Genomic DNA, 17,326 nt, shown 5'->3' on the forward strand with positions numbered 1-17,326 from the left:
AGTTGCCCACTTTGCCTTAAGGTGTTTTCAGTAGCTCATAATAGTGTTTATTTCAGAAAGCGTATCTTCTGTCACATTAAGGATCAAGTAAAAATGATGGGAGATGACCTTGTTTGGCTTTAGAAAAATTAAAGCCCTAAAAGCATGAAAAGCAATAAAAGATTATTATGTGCCTTTTGTCAGATATGAGATACATTATAATGAATCCCTATGACAAGTACCTTCACAGCTGTAGTTGTAAACACTTACAGCAGCTGCTAATTGTGATACCTAATAGGATCCTTGACCCTATAATGTGGTCTCCTCTATAGACATTTTGGTTGTAATGAAAAACACTAATAACTACAGTGAGGAAAAAGCAAACAGTGAATTTATGAATTACATAATGTTTCTCTGGTAAAGCATTTTTTAAATATGAAATTTTGTTAAAAGATACAAAAAGTAATGTGAAATTCTAAAACGTGATATTCAACACAGTTTGGGGAAAGCCAAGTATCTCTTTACTCAAGATCTCTGAAGATGTCATTAAGAATATCTGTATTGAGGCGCTTGGGTGGCTCGGTGGGTTAAAGCCTCCGCCTTCGGCTCAGGTCATGATCTCAGGGTCCTGGGATCGAGCCCCACATCAGGCTCTCTGCTCAGCGGAGAGCCTGCTTCCTCCTCTCTCTCTGCCTGCCACTCTCCCTACTTGTGATCTCTCTCTGTCAAATAAATAAAGAAAAATCTTTTAAAAATTTGTTATAAAAAAAGAATATCTGTATTATAATGACATACTGTATGGTGACTAACATAAGGTAAAAAATTAAAAATATTTTAAAAATATTTGTATTTTAGAAGAATATTTTAAAAATATTAAGAATAAAAAAGAATATTTGTATTAAAGCCCCCAAAAGAAGCTTTTCTATGAGAACTACAACATATTATAGCAACATAATTTATGGACTCTCTTTAATTTTTTTCCCTTAATACCAATATCAATATGTGATCACATATAACCATATGATATATGACCAAGACATATTTATAAAATAAATGCATATATAAAGAAGATGCTACTTATTACCCATTAATAGAACATGACCTTTCATACTATTTTCAAGAAGTGGATATGGATTTGAATCATTAGATAAATAAGGAAGATCTGAATCTTGCCCTTGAAAACTTGATTCTTCATGCATGGTGCTTCACGCATGGTAGATATGGTGTGGCATTCTATTGGAAATGGCATGGGGGAATAGTTAAAAATAGAAAGATCTATGTAACACAATATTAGGTTTTTCCACTCAAGGAAAATAGATTCTTTTGTTTGAAACATCGATAAAGGAGTTCTTTTACTACCATCATCATTATCACTATCATAATTATCATAGGTAACATTTTTTACTACTTTATAATGTGCTGGAACACACTAACACTAATGGCTTTATATATTGCACTTATTAATGCATTTACTCCTCACAACATCTCTCTGGAACAGGTACTGTTAGTAGACAGTTTTACAAATGAGCAAACTGAGGGACAGACAAGTTAAATGTTTGGTCAGTGTCACAAAACTAACAGAAGGCGCAGTCAAGATTCAAACCTGACTATTAGCTCCTGAGTTTACACTCTTAACCAGGTTGCATTGTTACTTCAGGAAGGCACAGCATTGCTTCTGAAGAAAAATTTGAAGTCCTAATTCAGGAAGTGAAGCCATCATGAAAATCTGGAATTCCATCAGATATTGGAGTACAGGCACTAAAATACAGTTTCGGAACTTGACACATGCTGTCACACTTTACCTGCACATGAAGTGGATTCCCCCCCACCCTGCATTATAGTAATAGTACTTAATTTATGCCAAGAAGTAGCTCATCTCACTCTTGAAATAAGCCAAAGAAACAAGTACTTGATTTACAGATGAAATCTAGTACTAAATTAAGTAACTTGTTCACAGTCAGTAGCCAGAAGCCACTTAGAATCTTAGGTCTTCTTACCACAAATCTGTGCTTGTAATCACTGTCTATGTGTTTCCCCTCCTGAATGCATAGTAGAACCCTCAGCAGACTCATTAATAAATGCAAGTGGTTGGGTGTCACTTCCAGAGATTCTAATTTAATTGGTCTTACTTGGTGCGGCCTGGGAATAGGTAGTTTATAAAAGTTCCCCTTGTGAATTTAATGTGCATCAAAGGCCAGGATCACTACACTATCTGATACTGTTCCTCATCTTAAAATTATCTTTGGTCTTAATGCCCTATAAGTCAATAATCTACCTTATTCTTTCCAGGGCGAGGTAAAATATGAACAGGAAACAAGTGATTAGCAATCTCCAGTGCTTTCTTATATGGTTTTTATTATATAAAGCATTGACATTAAGTTTGAAATGGATTTATTTATCCAGTAACAAGTAACTAACTAGGTGATTCTGAGTAGGATGTTACAATTTTGAATTTAATTTTTTTCTGATCTTTCTGATAATGTCATATGATTATGAACATATGATTATAAACATATGATCTATTTAAATTTCCTTCTTGCTGTATTTTTATCTTCAGTATACCTGGCCCACAGCTAGTGCAGCTCTGATTCACAAAAGGATAACATAAGGGTCACCTGATTCATACTGCACTATATTTGGCAAAAGAAAGTGTCTCATTAAACTATGATTGAAAATGGCAACCCACTGTGTAAAAGCCCATCTTTCTGTGGTTTGTGTTTATTTCTCCTTAAAAGTGAAAAAGAAAAGAAAACATTGAGCTAATGGTCAGGTCTGAAAAAGAACAAGTTAGTTTAAGGGTGAAGAAACCTAGTCCATAAGAGATAATACCTAATGTCTGGATTATCGTGTCTTAAGTATTTGATAAACTGGAAATGCATAGCTAGACAGCCATTATTTAGCCAAATAAAAATAATTAAAAGAAACAAGCACAAACCCAACACCTCTTTTAGCAAATGACCTCTCTGTGGGCTCTGGAAATGTTGGTAGTGATTACAGAGGCTGTCAAACAGAAGTGGGTATTGGGTTCCAGAGACAAATCAGTGCTGAAAGGCTAAATGCTTAGGCCTGTCTTTGAAATACTAACTTAAGATTCAGGAAATAAGAAAGCAAACATGGATATAAAATTCGCTGTGGTGATGGGGGAGCCAGGGAAACCACAATTTAAAATTAATTTTAATCTGCTTGTCACAAAACTTAAACAAATGTAACTATAATGTGTGGAATTTTACTTTTACTATTCCTTTTACTACACCTATCAAAAGACAGATGAAGGGGGGCCTGGGTGGCTCAGTGGGTTAAAGCTTCTGCCTTCTGCTCGGGTCATGATCCCAGGGTCCTGGGATTGAGCCCCGTGTTGGGCTCTCTGCTTGGCAGGGAGCCTGCATCCCCCTCATCCACCGCCCTCCCCCGCCTGACTCTCCACCTACTTGGGATCACTGTCTGTCAAATAAATAAATAAAATCCTTAAAAAAAAAAAAAAAAAAAAAACAGATGAAGACAACCTGGTAAAAATGTTTCTCCTCTGAAAAGGGCAACACTTTCTAAAAAAGTCAATTGCCAGTAATTAGACAATAAAATACAGACTCTTCTATCATCAGGAATATTGAGTGTCATCTTTTTAATTACTTTAAAGGCATAGTAGCCATCTTTCATCCTAAACTGTATCTCAGGATTTTAATTGATTACCAGATTTTGTTGGATTAACTCCACACTTTTCTCTTATTCACATTCTCTAGAAAGTACTTTGATCAAAGATAGAAGATATGAATTACAAATTCATTTTTACCACCAACATAAATTTTTAAACCTTCATTGTCATTTGTAGAACAGAACTTTGATCTGTAGTCAGACATGATTTCTTGATTGAGTAAAAGGTTTCTTTTCTTAATATCTATTATTTTCACTAGACTCTTTCAATTTCATCTATACATGGGACAGACTGTTTTGACAGACAATGTCATCTTATAGTGTGAGGGGCACTGGACTTGACTACACATACCCCAAAGCCCTGGGTTATCTGGGATTTGAATCTCTGCTTTAAATACCGAAAACCGTGTACCAGCTACCATCTCTACATTTATCTTCTGCTCGACACACAACCCTGTGTGGCAGGATGGATAGGAGGATGGCAATATATGTGCAAGAGCTTTGAAAATCATTAATTGCTTGATAAATGCAGAAAACTGTTATGATGACCTTTCTAAATCATGGGATCTTCATCTCCCTATTATTTGGCAGCAAGATGAAGGGGAATGCCCATAGCCCCATATCACGTATATCTCAGAAAAGAATTGTGGATAAAACCCTGATTAGGAGAAACTCACTGCATCTGGTGATCATGAACAAATCACTAAAAACTCCTCTGCCTCTGTTATCCCATTTGCGGTGTGAGTATAGTAACAGGTAATTGTGTATATTGCTTGAAGTAGGTTTAGAAGGAATAAGAGCCACATATACTTTAGCTCTGTGCTACCAAGGAGATACAGCCCATTAAGTTATCAAATGATATTACTGTGAAACCCATATGTTCTTACTTGTAACATTTTCATCTTACCACAGTTTTTTCTTTCCTGAAAAATTGGGCCAAAGCAAGAATCTCTGATGATAACATATGTCCATTCATCCCATTTTTTTTTTTTTATTTCTCAGAACACAAAAAACATTTGTGAGAGACTTTTCCCTGTACTTATACCAAGCCAAATGTAAAAATGTAGCTGTCTCCTGCTTCTCAAAAAATGGCTAGCTGATTTGCAAGCCGGGGTAGCAGAGGAAAATGAACAGGGATGTGTGGAGTCCACGGAATGTCCCCTGTTTTCTCTGGCTTCTGACCCCATGGCCTCCATTAGCTCTCCTCCACTGGCAACGGTACAGCTGCGATAGGGTTTCACGATGTCTTGCTGTGCTTTCAAATGTCATTACCGCTGTTTTGCCCATCTCTTCTTTGGGGACTGAGAGTGCGCCTTCCATTTCTTCCTAACTCAGATAATACCCAAGACGATACCCCTCTCAGCCTGTGTTCTATGGACGGAATCGATGAACAGCTGGCTCCCAGCCACCTGACCCCAGGGCTGGAAGTACAGGGGAGACAGGAAGCACCGAGCAACTAGGGTTCACCTGCACCCCAGAGACACACATCTGTTGTCCCTACCCTCTGGTCAAGCTGGATGACCCATTGTCCCGAACTCAGCCCATTGTTTCCCGAACACAGCCCGAACTTTTCCATGTCCACATTTGATTATTTTGCTCTGACTGCCCAGGATGCCCAGTTCCCACCTCTATCCCTACTTTTAAATACTTTCTCATCTTTCGAAGATGTGTCAGATGCCAGCCATCACCCTGAGACCGGAGTGCTTCTTGCAAATTTTTGTCAGCTCTCTCTCCTGTGAATCTCTACAACTCTTGACTCATAGTACCCTTAGGTGACTTCACACATTCTTCTTGGTATATGCTCATTTACTTTTTTCCCTTATTGTTTGGGCCCTCTAGTAAGACTCATTAGCTGTGTAAGATTGGACAAGTTATTTGAGCCCACTGTGCCTATTTTTTTCACTCATTATATGAAGATTACAATAGCAAAATTGTTTTGAGGATTAAATAAGTTAATGTGAGTACAAAACTTAGACCTATGTCTGGCACACAGTAATATGATGTAAGTTATTAGTTTTAGCAATAACATTGTTACACGTATCATGTATATTATAAGCATGTATATGGATGTCAGTGTTTTTTTCAGAAAAATTTATGCTTCCTTATAGTCCCATTTCCTAATATATTTTCCTCTATTTATCAGGTTACAAATAAGTGCCTTTAAATAAGTAAATAATTACTTATTTACTTAATTTATTTATTTAATATTTATTTAATTACTGATTCTATTGGAATTTTTTCGAGATTGAACTTTTCCTTTTTTTTTTTAAAGGTTCTATTATTTTTCCAATGTTCCAAAATTCATTGTTTATGCACCACACCCAGTGCTCCATGCAGTTCGTGCCCTCCTTAATGCCCACCACCAGGCTCACCCATCCCCCCACCCCCTGCCTCCAAAACTCTGTTTCTCAGAGTCCACAGTCTCAGACTGAACTTTTTCCTAAAGATACTGCTTAATTTGATGAGCAAATCAACTTTTTAGTAAGATGCATTTCTTTGTAAAACTTCAAAATGCCCTCAAACATAGGGCATAATATTTAATTTTTTATTCATTCACTTAACTGTTAATAAATGCAAATCTCAGGTCAAATAATTCAGTCCTTATCTTACTGTTTTAATTTCATGATCCATAACAATGTGAAGTGGCTCAAATATCTAGACAGAATGTTAATTATGTAATGCTAGAAAGCTAGATGACCTAGTGATTCAGTAATCATATTTCTGTGTTATGACATTGCTGGTTTCTATAGAATTTCACTCCAAACAGTTTCAGAGATACTTTCAGACAAAATGAAGAACATTAAAAATCTAGTGGCATGTGAATTTCTTTTTAAGTTTTTATATATTGTATTTTTTAAAAGAACTTTTAGACCTACAACAAAATTGAAAGGAAGCTATAGAGATTTCCCAAAAACTTCTTGCCCCTACACATGTATAGCCTCTCACACCATCAATATCACTCACCAGAATGGCACTTTTTTTTTTTTTTTTTAACCAGGGGTGAACCTACACTGACGCATCATAATCACCCAAAGTCCAAAGTATACCTTCGAGTTCACTCCTGGTGCTGTACATTCTATGGGTTTAGACAAAAGTATAATGACATATATCCAACATTATAATAGCATACAGAATATTTTACCACCCTAAAAATATTCTGTACTCTGCCTATTCATCTCTGCCCCCACCCCACCCCTGAGAACCACTGATCTTTTTACTGTCTCCATAGTTTTGCCTTTTCTGGAAAGTCAGATAGTCAGAATTGTATAGTATGTAGCCTTTTCAGATTAGCTTTAATCACTTAGTAATATGCATTTATGATTCTTCCATGTTTTTCATAGCTTGATTACTTATGGGTTTTTTGGCTTTTGGTTTTTGGTTTTTGTTTTTAGTACTTCATAGTACTCTGTTATCTGGAGGTACTACAGAACATCTTGGTTGCTTGTAAGTTTTTGTAATTATGAATAAAGCTGCTATAAACATCCATGCACAGGTTTTTATGTATACCTAGGTTTTCAACTCCTTTGGGTAAATACCAAGAAGTGAGATTGCTTTGCCATATGTTAACAGTATATGCTTAATTTTTAAAAAACTGCCAACTTGTCTTCCAAAGTAGCTATACTGTTTCACTTTCACACAACAGTGGGTGAGAGTTTGTGACACTCCACATTCTCACCAGCATTTGGTGTTGTCAGTGTTCAGCGTTTGGGCCATAGGTATAGAGTAATATCTTACTTTTTAATTTGCAATTTCCTTGATGACCTATGATTAGCAGTATCTATTTTATTTATTTGCCGACAGTTTGTATATATTCTTTGATGAACTCTCAAGGTCTTGGTTCACTTGTCATTTTTTTCTAACTGTTGAGTTTTAAGAGTTCTTTGTGTATTTTGGCTAACAATCCATTATCAAATGTATCTTTTGAAAATATATTCCCTCAGTTTGTGGCTTATCTTCTAGTTTTCTTGATGCTGTCTTCTACAAAGCAGAAGTCTTTGATTTTAATGAAGTCCAGCTTAGTAATTCTTTCTTTCATGGATTGTTTTTGTTCTCTTATCTAAAAAGGCATCACCATACCCAAGGTCACCTGGGCTTTTCCTATGCTATCTTCTAGGAGTCTTAGTTTTGTATCTTACACCTAGTTGTCTGATCCATTTTGTGAAGGGTTTGGGGTCTGTGTCTAGATTCATTGTTTGCATGTGGATGTCCATTTGTTCCAGAACCGTTTGTTGAAGAGACTATCTTTGCCCCACTATATTGCCTTTGTTGCTTTGCCAAAGATGAATTCATTGTACTTATAGGGAAACTTCTTTTTAATTTAAAGAGTCTACTTTAAAATACATATATCCTATTGTGAAGTCATTTTTCAGTCAACTGCCATGGCTGGCCATTTGAAAATAACTAGCTGTCTACATTTAAAACCAGAAAAGTCCCTCTCAAAAGATATGCAGAGGTAAAATCAAAGGTAAACCGCATTGGGCAAATTTATTTAAACGTCATATAAGGTTACATACTCATGGAGTTACTTCCAGATGAAAATACATATTAGACACACCTTGATTTCCATTATAGTAGTCCCAATTTCTTTTAGGCTGTGAATGTGAAGTTTAAGAAGTGAGATCTACTAAATAAATCACGCAAAGTTTAAAAATGCTAAGCTAAAAATGCTAATCCCAACAAACAGGTTTGCAGTTCTCAGTGACAGAATGAAGTGGGATGAGGCTCATTGTACAGTAACGGTGGACTATGAACAACAGCACCCTGAGTGTTTTGGTGACTCTTCCCCCACAAGATAAAATGCATTTCATTACAAGTTAAAAGCTTTCAGATTTCTGGGCTAAAGAAAATGGGGATTTTCTTCCAAAGCGAACTTATTGGTTTTATTGATTCTCCTCTATTTTGATTTTACATGTGGGTGGATGGGAAGTGTATTTCTTTAATATATAACAATGCTGTTTCCTCTATCACAGAAGTTTTTCATTTTATTTTACCCTACCTGCACTGAAAATTTAGTTTCAACAGGTTCTATTATCAACTTATCAAATTTATTCTACTACCTTTTTTGTTGTTTAAAGTACATAAACATGCATTTTTTGTAATTTTTCTTAAATAAATTCATATTTACCTAAGATCTAAACGTGTACATCCTGCCAATGTACTTAGAAAGTTAAGTAGAATGGTAAAGATCTGGGGTGCCTGGGTGGTTTAGTTGGTGAAGCATCTGCCTTCAGCTCAGGTCATGATCTCAGGGTCCTGGGATTAAGCCCCATATCAGGCTCCCTGCTCAGCGGGGAGTCTGCTTCTCCCTTTTCCTCTGCCTAATCCCACTTACCAACTCATGTTCTCCCTCACCGTCTCTCTCTCTCAAATAAATAAATAAAATCTTAAAAAAAAAAAACAGAATTGTAAAGCCCTTCTGATAACTAATTTGGATGGAATCTGATCAATTGAGATAGGGTGAAAATGGCGGCTTTTAGTAAGGAGAATTATTCATTGAGGGTACATGGGCATCTCCCAGGTTTTTCTGGTTATGAGAAAATTGAGAAAATTTCTCATAATTTCTGAACTTACTGCTTTGCTACTGAATGACTTTGATAGTGTTACTAGTTAAACTCCACAATTTAAATATAAAATTATAAAATGAGAGGAAATACAGAGTACTACAATGTGTTTCAGTATAAAAAATATTGAATCCACATATATAGAATATGTGTCTTTTGTATACTTTTATTTATAGTGACTTTTTTCCATGGGAACAGCTTCTTCTGAATTGTTACCTGCCCTCAAATTGAAGTTGGAAGATAGAAATTTTAGTTACTCTCCCACCATGTCTTCATTAATTGATAATTCACCTTTTCTAACTGTTTATCTTTCATGTTTAAAATGCTCTAATCAATAAGAATCGACTCTTCTAATTCTTTATTTGGAAGTGAGGGAGTATTCCAGCCATATAAACACCTACTGGGAATAGACTTGCAACAATATAAGTTTAAGAATCGTTTGGTTTAATTTGTCAAAAACACTGATTTTTTTACAGTAATAATATAAACTTAAAGGATCTTTTGTTTCATTTGTCAAGTAATCATGTTATCTAACAACTGAAGAGTATACTCTTTGGTGGAGACGGTTGTCTCTAAGTGGTATTTTATGTTTGTTTCTGGCTTGAATTTCAGAAAATATTCATTCCTCTGGTTTTAGCTAAATGAAATGGCCAACAACTGTGAAGATGACAATTCCAGCCTTTTATTATTCAGCGTGGTTTTTTCCATTGGTTCTCTTTGACCCTCAGATTATCGAAGGCTTAGAAAAAAAGACGAAAAAGCGACTTCTAGCAATAATCAACATAAATGTAAACCTGGCCACCTCTTTACTAACTCCAGTCTGCCAGCTTGGAAACAGGGAAACCCATCCATTATTTAGTGTCTGTTTCGTTTTCCTCCAAATGAAAGCATGTTTTTTTAATTTGATTTTATTGGAGCATTCACAACAGCATAATGATTTATACTTTTGACCTAATGGTATTTTGTGTTTCCTCAACAGACCGTTACCTTTTTTAAACTTATGATTCTGAAATTAAAACTTATTTCAAGAGTTTAGAATTGTGAATAGCAAAGCTTTATGCTGCTGTCATGTATGTGCCTTTGTTCTTATAGGAATAGAAAAACAGAGTTAAGGTAATGAATGCAGCAATCACAGGTTCATGGTTTATTAAAATCAAATTCGTTAGCCCCTCCTTAACTACTCATCTGTGTACTTTGAGTCTCATCCATGGCCAATTTACTGCTCCCTCCTCTTGGTGAACCTCATAAGAGATACCCTTCTGAGTTAACACCTGTGTTCCCTTACATCATTTCATCCTGGAAGAAGGCACTCTAAGTTTAATATTAGCCTGAACAAGTCCTTGCTGCAATAGCAACATTGTAAAACCAAATATAAACCATTTGGGGATTAAACACTGTAGAATCACTTGAGAAACCCGTTTCCTCAACAATCCTGCTGACATCCAGCTCTTAGGATGCTCTGTATATCAGAGTCCGTAGAAATGGTGCTCCAGGAGAAAACCCATGTACACCCCACACAAGCATTACCCAAGAGCCCCGCTTAATTTCCATTAACTTAATTGGTCCAATATTGATCACCATCACATCGTTTTATAACTCCTCACACTTCAAAGCAAACATTTTTTATTATAAGCTATAAAAATATCCTTACCACTTGGAGGTCTTTATTTTTATTCTCTATATTCCAACTTGAATAGAATTGATCTTTACTCAGTCTTATAACTGAATATAAATTTTTACATAAACATAGCTTAGTAATATGAAAACAATAGGGCAACATAAAAGGTCATTCTGTCATAAAATAATGTTCTTCATGAAGATAATAGAGATAACAGTTGTTTAGTGCTTTCTATGTGGCAAGCTCTGTGCTAAGTACTTGATATTTTCTTATTTAACATTCACAATAACCCTCTGACATTAGGTATATATATAGTCATTTTTACTTTCAGAGTGGTCAAGAGTGAGAAATTGTTGAAGCTCATGTGGGTAAGAAATAGAAGATGAGATTTGAATCTAGATTTTTCTGAGAATAGTTCTGGACTCAAACTTTTAACTAACTTAAATGTGTTTATAGATGGGATGTTTAATAGCAATACCAATCATCATTATTACTGTCATCTACAAATATTATAATATTCCACAATTGGGATATAATAAGCAAATATTGACTCGACTCTACTCTGCATCGAAATTCACATGTTCTCCCAAAAATTCACCTGACGTTTTGATTGGGTAGCTTTCTTTGCTCTTTGCCCTCTGCATATGGCCTGGTCAACCTTGCTTTTGCTTGCACCAATTCTCCTTGCCAAGAACACCACGTTCTTTCTTCTTCTACCAGTTCATCTATTGTTTATTCATCTATTAACTCAGCAATCATGCACTGGTTCCTGGGACTAGAGTCAAGATTTAGCCCTCAAGTTTTAACCATTTTTCAAATTCCAGCTCTAATTATTCCAACCTAGGATAATTTCATTTTTCTTATCTTCTATTGCAGTCTTTACTTAAATCAAACACTTAAGGGACTACAATTATTTTATGCATTTCACTTTTATTTTCCTAGCTAAATATGTGCATCCTGGGAATATATTATATATAACATATTTTATATGTTATATATATATATATATAACATTTTATATGTTATATATAACATATAAAAATAATATATTATATTATATATAATATATTATATATAACATATTTTGCATAGCCCCTGGAAATTAGTGTTTCTCCTAGTGTTATAATATTACACATATAGCAAACATTCAATAAATATTTATTGACTGATTGACCAAGGCTGGTAAGAATTGTCATCCTCAAAAATGCTGGATGGCATATATAGATACCTACTAAGAATTTCCCTGAGTTCTGCATATTTTTCTGAATTTGCCTGCACCAGAACTCTTCCCTCTTCAAGATGCTTTAGTTGCATTCTGAATTACCATTCTGAAATCAGAAAAAGTTCCTTAAGAATGATTCTCTTCGCTTTGACCTTTAATCTGTGTGATTACATCCTCTTTCTCTGACATTTTTCTCTCTGTGTTCTCTCTTTTACCAAACCCCTTCTTGCTTCTGTCTCCATTCCATTTAACATCATTTCTAAATGATGGACAAAACTATCTGGCTTTTGTTTTCAGTGTATTGTTCAAAAGCATCTAATACCCAATCAATCCATGTAATTTCATAGCAACATTTTAAAAATTTTTTTCATTTCTAGGAAAGAAATATAGTAAGATTTGATTAAATGTAATTTATAGTTCATTGTCCAATTGTTTGTATCTAAGCACTCTTTTGGTATCTTTATAACTTAATTGGGATTTTGTACTTATTCTTCAATTCAATGCTATCAGTCTGTTTCGTAGATAAGTGTCTTGTTGACTTAAAAGTTTATTTGAGGGGCACCTGGGTGGCTCAGTTGGTTAAGCAGCTGCTGTTGGCTCAGGTCGTGATCCTGGAGTCCTGGGATCTAGCCCTGTGTTGGGGGGGGGGGGGTGTTCCCTGCTCAGCGGGGAGTCTGCTTCTCCCTTTGCCCCTCACCCCACTCTTGTGCTCTTTCTCCCTTTATCAAATAAATAAATGAAATTTTTTTAAAAAAGTTTATTTGACAACCATACAATTAACTGATTTCTGTTTCTCCAAACTGGTAAACTTCTTAACTTCATTAAGAAATGGGAAAAATCACCATTTGATAGCCATATACCCATTCTAAATGTATTTTTCAAGTGTTACATGAAACAACAAAGGATATCTAAGATGCTGATATTATATCTTGACATTAGATTCTGACCTCCAGTTTCATAGAAAAGACGTTTTTAATCGGTGTTCTCATCTCTAAATGACAGAAGTTCTCTAGAGCATTATAGCATTGTGCTGAACAGAAATCTGCATAACCATATTTGACCATTTTCCTCTAGCCTTTGGCATCAAAACTGTAAAAAATCTTGTTTATCTCCTCTCCTTGATATTTATTAAGTATTCCTTCTTCATTAAGTATCTTCTTTCCGGGGCGCCTGGGTGGCTCAGCTGATAAAGCTTCTGCCTTCTACTCAGGTCATGATCCCAGTGTCCTAGGATCCGGCCCCATGTCAGGCTCCCTGCTTAGCAGCAGGGTTTGCTTCTCCCTCTGTATCTGTTCATGTACTTTCTCTCTTGCTCGCTCTCTCTATTAAATAAATAAATAAAATCTTATAAATAAATATTTTTCTTTCAATAGTCCTCAATATCCTTCACCTTGACTATTGAAATAGTCTCCTCTCCCTCTCACCCACTATTATCAGAATTATTTTTCTAAAATATAGGCAGGAACATGCTACTTCCCACTTCTTGGAAAATAATAACAAACTCAAGAACCTTTAAAAGTTTATAAAATAAAATCATGATACACCACCACATCTTGACATTCAAATATATCCTTCCATGCAACCTAACCAAACCAACTAGGAACCACTTACCAGGTCTTCCTATTGGTTCAGTCATTCAGTCATCAGCCAAGAACTTGCTTCCTCCCTTTTTTCTTTTTTGCAGATTAAAACCATACTCACTCTCTAAGACTCAGCTTGAATACCACCTACCCTGTACTGTCCTCTGTTCTATCCACCTAATGGAAATGATTATAGGTTTCTATCTTATAGCCTCTCTCAAGTATATGTATATTTTAAAAGCTTTTTTCATTTTGCCTTATCTATATTCCTTCTGTTCTCCACAGTTGTAAAATACTTGAGGTTTGGGATCATGAAATTTTCCCATGTATACATATCCCACTCTGTCTACTACCGTGTTTTGTGCATGTGTGCTTTAGATGTTATTACCATCTTCATAGCCCTTGCCTGCAATAAAACACTTTCACTGACATTTCTAATTCATTTTATGAAAAATTTTAAGCACAGTTGCCCTATTCATATCATGGTTCTTAAAATTCCATACATGTTGCCTTCCATTTTTCACTTCCATTTTAATATTCTTCAGTCCAGTATGAAATTCATACAAGTCTGTTATAATTCCCCTCACCAGGGTAACCAGTGACCCTGATTGAAAAATACTGTGAACTGTTTTCAGAGCTTTTCTTTTTCATTCCCAGTGAATCATTTAATGGGATTTACTTGAAACCCTCTGTCTTAGTCAATTCAGGTTGTCATAAGAAAAATTCCATAAACTGATGCTTATAAATAACACTTATTTTTCACCATTCTGAGAATGGTAATTCCCAAAATATGGTCCCAGCAGTTTCAGTGTCTGGTGATGGCACTGTTCCTAGATAGGCACTGTTCATAGATAGCCATCTTTTCACTGTATCCTCATACTGCAGAGGGGTAAGGCATCTCTGAGGGTTACTTTTATAATGTTAATTAATCTAATCAGCATTAGAGTGATTAATTAGCATAATTTATGTAAATAGCATAATCACTAATCCTGTTCAGGAGGGCCCTTTCTATTGATCTAATCACTTCCCAAGGGCCCTAGCTGCTAATACCATCACCTTGAGAGTTAGAATTTCAACATATGAATTTGGGGGTAGACACATTCAATTTAAGCATTCTCTTTCCTGATTTTTCTGATATCTTTCCCTCCAGGCTTTCTCCTTTGCTTTTGACAGTTTATTCTAATATCCTTTGCTGCATACTAGAATACAAAAATCAGAATAGTTTGAAGCAAATGTTATATCCAGGAATCATCATGATATAAATATAAATTTAAATGGAGTGAATAAGATCACCTAGAGAAAATTCATTCTGTGACAAGAGAAGGACAAGTATAGGACCCAAGAAAAGCCAATTTGTAAACAGGGTTGGGCAGTACAGACTATAGACCACATATAAAAACAACTTTTGCTTGGAAAAAATATCTAAATCCTACATTTTTCTTGTGACACATTGTTTTAATATTATATCAGTGTGTGAACAAGAGAATGAACCAGTTATCCACAGGTTCCTTTCAGATTTTGGGATTCCATAATTTTAAATGAAAATAACTAATTTTTTACATTTACAGCTACAATCCTAACAAAAGAACAAATTTAAATTTTGTCATTCCCACTTTTGTGAGAGAGATGGCTGAAATCAAACCAAGTATATGGTCCAGGAAAGGTGCAGGTACCTCATGAAGGCACAACTGCGGCGGGTTTGGAACAAACAGGGTGAGAATGTGATTATAAGGTCACGTGCCAAGGTGAAGTTCATAGCTTATTGTTAGAGCTGCACCATGGGCAGACATCAAGACCCAAAGCCTGTCTGAAAAAATGGAACATACATACTCAGGTTATTCTAACAAAACTTTAGTCCACAGTAAGGAAAATGTCCACTTTCTCCCTCCTCACAGTTCATCTCTTATTCTTCTTTATTCTTTTCCCAATCTTAGAAGGACTTCCTATTTAATTTTTACACTGAAGATTTCAATTCCTATTATCTAAAGAGAACTTCATTAAAAATCATATGATTCTGCTTTTATACCATATTCCTAGAGGGCTACGAAGAAAATAATTCTCTTAAAAGATGTAATGAGAGCTAAAATAATATAGTCCTTCTATGCACCTTTGGGAAAAAAATATTTAAGGCTCTGATATTATTCGTGGCTTTAGTAAAACATTGTTCATTATTCCTCACATTTAGAAACTATAATCTTTATTACTTCCATTGGAATATGACCTTAGATTCTGCAGCCTAGTATATTTATTTAGGGTAAAATATAAGATCCAGGGCCTGTTTGCTACTCTTTAAAGATGTTTGTGTCTTCTTATTCTCATTCCACAGACTGCCATGTGCTTTACAGCTGGCAAAATCATTTATAATCAACACTATGGAAAGTTGGGCAAGAGTTAAGCTAATTATAATATCTTCAGAATCTCATAACAAGATTTGGAAACCAACTGCCATGTGAAGATTGTTTTTATCCACTCCCTCAAAATCAGAAAATGATGATCAATTTGTACAGCACTAGATGCCAAAGCCATGTGGAGCTTTATAAATCTCAGTCAACAAGAAGTTCTCTTTTTAGTTTATCTTTGATAATGAATGATTTTAATTTCATTAAACATTGTGTGCTGCAAGGAGTATCTGTGGGCTGGAATATTAAATTGAGTATATTCAGGGGATAGATTTTATTATTTAAGCTAGATTTTTCATTTAGAGAAGTGGGACTCAAGGCAAGTATCAAGATAACTTTTTAATACAATCTCCTCACAAAAAAAGCAAATTAATAAAATTTTGCCCTGATTATTTGATTATTTCTTAATTCTCTGTTTCACTTCTAAGAACTGGATTTGTGTACTGAACTAAAATATTATAGTCTAATCATCTTATTATTTTGTCTTCTCTCCCTATAAAAAGATGATAGTTGTGGGAATGGAAATACTATATCTCTTATTTTTAACTTATTTTTCCCAATTGCTAACAGATTAGTTAGCACATATTAGGCCTGCATAAATATTTAACAACTGAATGAAGTTAGACTCTAGCCTTAGAAAAAGGAACTTATTAGAAAATTACCCTTTTTTCATTCTTAACTCTACTATATAATAAATTATCTAAGCATTTTTATTAACAAAGCCACAATGCCACACTTCAATCAGAGAGAAAGTTTGTATTTCAGATCTTTTTCTATCAGTAGAACTTCTAGAGGCACACAGTTGAGAAAAAAAAAGGTTAAATAATTATTGATTATTGAAGATTCTCCCATCAAATCGATGTGATCACTCTGCTTATTAAGTGCATATCTATATTTTGTAGGATGAAGGAAAACCTGACGTACAGGTTACACTTATTAAGCACTCACTGTGTGGTGGAGATGATAAGGGCTTCGCTTACATTATTCTTATTTAACGCTCTCAGCAAACTGGTGGCATACATACTACTATTCACATTTGACAGGATAGAATATTAAGATTTAGAGTTAAATATCTTGCTTGATATCATGCAGCTGATAACTAATAGAGATAATAGAGCTGTGATTTGATTGACTACACCATCCATGCTCTGCCCACTGCCTCACACATCTAAGTGCTAAAGTCATTCTATGTCAGGGTACCACCACACTTGCTGTCTTTGAAGCCACCATTGATTTCATTCAACAATTATTAATACATCATGAATCCAACATATTTTTGAAGCCAAATGTGATTTTAAGTGTAAGGAACTCAAGTAAGA

At 35.0% G+C, this 17,326-nt stretch overlaps 1 protein-coding gene across 3 annotated transcripts in view; it reads left to right on the forward strand.

Annotated features, from left to right (window-relative positions):
- BANK1 (B cell scaffold protein with ankyrin repeats 1) overlaps positions 1–17,326 on the forward strand; it is a 306,556-nt gene that overhangs the window by 237,334 nt on the left and 51,896 nt on the right. The gene's annotated exons all lie outside the window — the stretch shown is intronic.

The sequence above is a fragment of the Mustela nigripes genome, chromosome 1 (assembly GCF_022355385.1).
Source record: "Mustela nigripes isolate SB6536 chromosome 1, MUSNIG.SB6536, whole genome shotgun sequence".
Taxonomy (NCBI): Eukaryota; Metazoa; Chordata; class Mammalia; order Carnivora; family Mustelidae; genus Mustela; species Mustela nigripes.